We start from the raw sequence: 6,877 nt of genomic DNA, 5'->3' as shown, positions 1-6,877 counted from the left end.
CATATTTAGGATCACCCAGCCAACCACTGTATCTTGATTTTTTCTGACTTTAAAAATTTTTTTTTCTGATTTTTCTTAAGGTCCAAATGAGGAGCAGAAGGAGGAAGAACATGAGCAAGGAAGTCAGGACTGTGAGGGGTGCACCCACCCACCGAGACAGTGGGGCTGATCTAATGGGAGCTCACCAAGGCCAGCTGGGTTGGAACTGAACAAGCCAAGCATGTGATCAAACCGGACTCTCTGAACGTGGCGGACAATGAGTGCTGACTGAGAAGCCAAGGACAATGGCACTGGGTTTTGATTCTACTGCATATACTGGCTTTGTGGGAGCCTAGTTTGTTTGGATGTTCACCTTCCTAGACCTGGATGGAGGGGGGAGGACCTTGGACTTCCCACAGGGTAGGGAACCCTGACTGCTCTTTGGACAGGAGAAGGAGGGAGAGGGGGAGGGAAATGGGAGGAGGTGGAAATTTTTAATAAAAAACGTAATACAATTTTCATTAATCCTTCAGTATATCCTATGTATTTGTTAATTAGAACTGTCGTTTGATTCTGTCTTCAATTCTTTTACCTTGGATTCACTGCTGTTTCTTGGGTTTATTCTGTTTCTCCCACAAATCTTCATTTGTTAGGCAATTGTTGGCTGATTTGCACACCTCCTATTTTATACACAAGCCACACCACTGTGTCACACTATCTCCTGTTCCCTGCTTCCTGGGTTCATCACAGTATCCCTGTCATATAAATTAAACACAAGCTCTTAGTTAACACTTCTCTTTGGTAGCAGTATTATCCAATGCTAAAATAATCTTCAAATGTTTCAGATTTGATTTTCTAGTATTGGCCTTTCCCTTACCCCCACCCCAGAGCAAGCCCATACCGCATAACAAAGTAGTACCAAATTGGCCATCCTTGCATGTGTTTAGGAAATAGGCAGAGGTCAACTTTCAACGCCTTCTTTTTTCATTCTATCTTTCTTTCCAGTTAAGATCTTTCATAAGGGTCACCAGTTGCCTAGGCTGCCTTTTCATTGAGCTCTGGGGATCCACATAGCAGACTATATAGAAATATACCATCACAGCTAGCTTTTTTTTTTTTTTTTTTGGTTTTTCGTGACAGGGTTTCTCTGTGGCTTTGGAGCCTGTCCTGGAACTAGCTCTGTAGACCAGGCTGGTCTCGAACTCACAGAGATCCGCCTGCCTCTGCCTCCCGAGTGCTGGGATTAAAGGCGTGCGCCACCACCGCCTGGCTCACAGCTAGCTTTTTTAATGGATGGGATATTCAACTTAGAGCCTCATGCTTGTGGGTCACCAATGAACCATCGCTCCCAGCCCTAGGACTGGTTATTCCTAGCACTGTTTATTTTATTGATGTTCCTTATCTTGGCTGATGCCATTATCATTATGGAGAGCTCCAAGTTAAAAAGAACACAAGACAGAAAGCAACTTGGGTTTACTTTTGACTTTTGACTCTTTCCGTTTTTTCTTATCAAGTCCCTTTCCTTTGACTTTACCTTATCTAGAGATGGTCTCCTCCCCACCACCACAGTCACTTTCCCCTGACCCCATTCATTGCCACAGCCTTGTTAACCTCTGGAGCTAGATAGTCAGTTCCTTTGCTATAGTTATAACCCTAACTTTCTTCCTAATCTCTTCCTCCTTTCTAGTATCTTCCACCCTCTAGTTGCATTTCACTTGTATTTTAATAAACAAATCTTTCCTGAGCATCAGAATAGTAAAACAGCCACACTCACCAGCCTTACAGACTAGGCAGTAATAACACACACCTTTCATCCCAGTAGCCACACTAGTTGCCATAGAAACCAGGTGGTAGTGGGGCAGGCCTTTAATCCCAGCACTAGAGAGAATGTGAAAATGGGAGCTCTCAGGCTCAGGCTCATTCTGAGATTCTTGGAGACAGGATCATCATTTTCACACTGAGGTCGAGGTAAGAGCCAGTGGCTGGCTGTTTTGTTTTTCTGACCATCAGGTTGAACCCCAATTTCTCTCTCTGAATTCTTATTAATCGTGCTTCACAACCGTAGCTACATAAATGACCCATCTACTCTCATTTTCTGCTCCAAATGATCCCACTTAGAATAAAATCCGAATTATGTGGCATTAAGAACAACAGCAACCAAATACAAAGCAAACACAATCACTGGGCTTGTCTAAGCCCAACTTGTCTTTTCATTCTCTCTTTTCACCCTACCAGTCTTGGGCAGTCGTTTCTCAGCCAGGGCACGTTCAGCATTCACTAGGCTTACCACATTGTGTGATCTGTTCCATGTCATGGATTTGTAAATGCCATCACTTCTATCTGTATGACAGTCTCTCCTCTCTTGTTTCATCTCAAATCGTTTGAAGACACTCACTTCAATGACATTTCCATTCCAAGTCTTAATTATCCAACCCTCAGATTCCTGCAATCCTAAACAGTTTTCGAGTTCCTCCAAGTAATCTCACCAAATCGTTTACGGATTTATTCATGAGTGCTGGAGAGATAGCTCAGAGGTTAAGAACACTTATTGTTCTTGCAGAGGGCCCAATGAATTTCATGTATTTACGTGGTGATTGACAGCTACCTAGAACTCTGATTAGAAGATCTAATGTCTTTTTCTGACTTCTGTGGACACCAAGTACGTGTGGTCAAAATATACATATGGAATAAAATGAATAAATCTATACTTTAGAAAGATTTATTCATCTTTTATTTCCTTCAGTTTACAGTGCCCTAAGTGCTAGAGCCAACTGTAGTTTTCCTTGTCTTCCCAATGCCTTGAAGGAAAGCACCTCTTAAAAGGTGTGTATCCAACTGAATTGAGGGGTCCTAAGGATGTCCAGTTGGTAGATGTTGGATATAGTGTAGAAAAGACAGTGATGGAGTGAGGAGATTATGTTTATCTAATTTTGGAGAAGTGAAAAGGCATTCATGAAAATGAAGCATCAAAGCAGAAGCAAAGTCAGAAGTTATAGCACTAAACATGTCCATGGACAGAATGCTGAGAAAGAGATAGCCCAGAAGACACAGGGCTTCAAGTTCAGACATGTCACTAGAGTGAAAACAGAAAATGTCTCCTGAGTGACTAGTGCTAAATTTCCCCAAAACTGCCTTGCTTAGACTGTTGTATTTTCAAAATTAATTTAGTTCACCATTTCAACACAGATTTTATCTCTTGGGAAGAAAACATGAAATTTCTCACAACAATATTATACTCACATTTCGACAGAAATATTAGCAAACTTTCTGTATATCTGCCATCCAGAGAGGGTCCTAGGCGTTACAGGTGGTTGTAATGAAATGAAGATATACACATAGAAGTGTGCACATATACACTTTGCTCACCTGAGAGTGATGGAATTTTGTCTAATTAAGTGGAAAAAAGATTCATGATGCAAGTCCGAAAATGTTATAAGCATAACTTTTAAAGTAAGTGAATTGACATATTGCAACCTTGGATAGCATGCTTTTTGAAATTTCTCTTGATGAAGTTTAATGTAAGATATTAATATTTCATATTTCTATGTATATGCTCACATACATACAAGTTTCTCCCATTACCTTGTAGGAGTTCCTGGACCATAAACTATTCCTGAGAATTGATTCCACACTCCCTCAAATATGACTTCTCATAAGCCAATTCCTTTAAAAATATAACATTTCATATATTTCCCAGACTACCCGTCAAATCTGTTGCATGCAAACATAATATTTTTACGATTTTCTTAGTGCATGTTGTTGAGAGGGAAAAATTTAATATATCTATGTGATATCTACATTAATGCAATGGTGGAATATTGAAGCCACTTTTATCTGCCATGTTTCTCAAATGAAAGTGGCAGCTAATTTTTATGGTAGTTAAACTGTGAACCTGGCTCACAATCTTGCCTCTGTGGCTGTGCCCTATGGTATTATTAAGGCAGTAGTCTTTATTCTTCATCTTAGACTTTCAAAGTTGCTATGGATATAAGAAGCCTAGCATGCAGCCATGTATATATACCGGAAAATGTGTGCAGCAAATTCTTAATAGAATTCACAGGCCTTTCAAGAGACTGCAGTAAAAATTGCCTGGCATTTCTAAGGCAAGCTTTAGTAAGTTTGCCGCTCTACTTGTTGCTTGTCTTACTTGCTGTCTACCTTAGAGCTTCATGTTTCGCACACCATGTGCGAATTTTCTTGGTGAACGAAGGCCATCATTCAAATTTTGAGGTAAATATGACAACAGTAAATCATAGCGGCAGTGACTTTCTATAAAAAAAAAAAAAAGAAAAGCCTCTCCGATAAGCCAACTTCTCTTGTGAATGCTAGAATGGTTTGGAAAGAGATTATTCTCAAATATCCTTCACTTTTATGTGAATCAAGCATGCCAGGTTTCTGCTGGAAGGCTGATAAACTTGTAGCACCCTCAGTCAACAATATCTTTGCTTTAGCCATCCTGATTCAATGAGTGACATTCAGTGTTGGTAAATCCCCCAACAGAGTAACCTGAGCTTGCATGTGCCACACCACAATGTTAGTAATGACAAGATCCTGAGGGGATTTGAAACCCTACCTCAACAAATTTATTTCTGTTTTTCAACATATACTCAAAGCAACACTTTGGCATTGTAATGTGATTCTTGACAGGGTAAGGTAAATTCATCATGCTAAACTGAAATGTTTCTGGCAGATGTCTACTCTGTAACAATCAAATTGAGTGTACTGTAATATATGACAACCACCGTGCTACCTTTAGTGGTAAAACTTACAAGTATAATACTTTATTCATGCAAACCTGGAATGCAATTACACAATGCATTATCCCACCATGTTTTTTCATTTAGAAAAGTTTTTGCAGACAGCGTGCTAACTTACAAACAATGGAAATTTTTAAATGAGTACAGGATGAAAAAGAAACTGTAACCTTTACATTTCAAAGATATCCAGACATTTTGATATGTTTCAAAATCATATGCCTGCTGAATTTAAGAAAGCATAAAAGTGAAATGTTTTCTCTTATTAAATATTAACCTTTGTTCTCCATGGAAAAAGTCATTTGTCCCAGATGAATGCTCTTCTTCAGAAAAGAAATTATTAAAATGCCAACAGTAAGCAGTGAACTCTTTAAAGTGGGTAGTTTTCGCACACCTAAATATGGACACCATCTATATACTTCAGTATAATTTATTGTATTTTAGCTCCAAGCACCTAAAACATATTTTGTTTAAAATAAGGTGTCATCCAAATGAATGTCACCCTTTTGACTTCGTAATAAATTCAAAAGCCCAGTATGTGACTTCTAGTCTATGGCAAGCTCACTCCAAACAAAGGCACTCTTGGGATGGAAACACAAAACCTTTTCAGTGTCCGTTACATGTAGCTCTTCGTGTTGTAGTGTTCAGAAAGCAGCAATACCTGTTTCCTTGCTTCTGATACTTTATTTTAAAGTATGTATTTGCATGAAGAATAAGCTGCCAGTTCTTATTTGATGACCCAGTTGCCAGGGATAAATTGAGTTTCTGCCAGGGGAGCTGCATTATGACTCCCTTTAGGTCTCTACATCTGCCTGAGAAAAACTCACCAAGTGCTATTCTTTCGCTTAGGTAGCTTTCCTTCTTTTGCTCTTATTATTTGTTTTCTCCAAAGACTTCCTTGAAAGTCCTTATGCATTAGCAACTCAAAATTTTGATATTTACATTTGAAGTTAATTATTAAAAAACAGTAATTCATTCAATGTCTCTTTTATAATTACCATGAAAATTGAATTTTTAAAACAGGCTTGCTGCTTACTATTAGGATTATAGAAAAATAAGATATGACACCTAGAACTCAAGGCAGGTTAGGTAACCTCTCCAGGGTAGTCAACAGTCTCTCAGAATACAAAATTGGAACATTTCCAACTGGGAATTTGAATTAGGAGGTGCAAAATACAAAGACTGGCAAGACTATGGCTTTGGAAACTTTACTCACTAATTGTCTTGCTGCTGGAGGCCAAGCAGAGATTTGAGTCATCAAGTCCCTAAGTCAGACTGGTGCCTGGACCTGGACTTACTGGAATTATTTAATTGGTCAATTGATTAGTCACCAGTATGTGAATGGTTAGGGATTGGCTGATTTTGTTTTCAGAGGGCCAGTTAGAGGTGTGAATAACCCAGCAGAGACCTCTTCTGTTAATTTGCACCTGTCTTGTAAGCTGCTCAGCCAGTGTCTGACTCAGAACATTTATGTTTCCACTGTGTATGCCTAAACACCGAGAGCAGATGCTTGAGCATCTCTCCTCCGCCAGGGCCTCTGGACACCTTTGTCCGTGTCCCCTGCTTATTTTCTTCCTTTCACGTTCATTCCATCTCTACTCATTTCCCCCAGCATTCACCCCACCCCTGCAGTTTGGCTTACAGGGAGCATTCGTAGACTAGAGAATTGGAACATTTCATTCCAGTTTGTCTCCTAAGATCAACCACCATGTGCAGACCTCACATATACAGTAGCCATGGTTACCATACAAACTTCTAGGAATTGTGGCAAAAGTGAGACTGCTTTAAGCACCTTCAAATCCAAGATCATGGTGAGGGAAACATAGCTTTTATGTTTTGAAATATAAAGGTTCTTTCAAACTTTGATGAACTTGATCTTATTTCACATTCGTATAGTTCATATGAGAATGCAGGACATACTTCACAAATCCATCCAGCTAGGACATGCTTTCCATTATCACGATTTTTAAATGGGTTAATTAAAGTCTTGGCACAGGTTTGCACTATCATTTGGATAAGTAAATCAATGCATCATCTTTCCAAGTTGTGCTTCATTACCTCCAGTCCACCATCCATATTGTTTCCTGGATATAAAGCAGCAAAATATGAGTTTAATGTCTCTCATCTTGTCCTCATTTAGCATC

Source organism: Microtus ochrogaster, linkage group LG10, assembly GCF_000317375.1.
Source record: "Microtus ochrogaster isolate Prairie Vole_2 linkage group LG10, MicOch1.0, whole genome shotgun sequence".
Classification (NCBI taxonomy): Eukaryota; Metazoa; Chordata; class Mammalia; order Rodentia; family Cricetidae; genus Microtus; species Microtus ochrogaster.
This window is presented reverse-complemented; position numbering follows the sequence as displayed.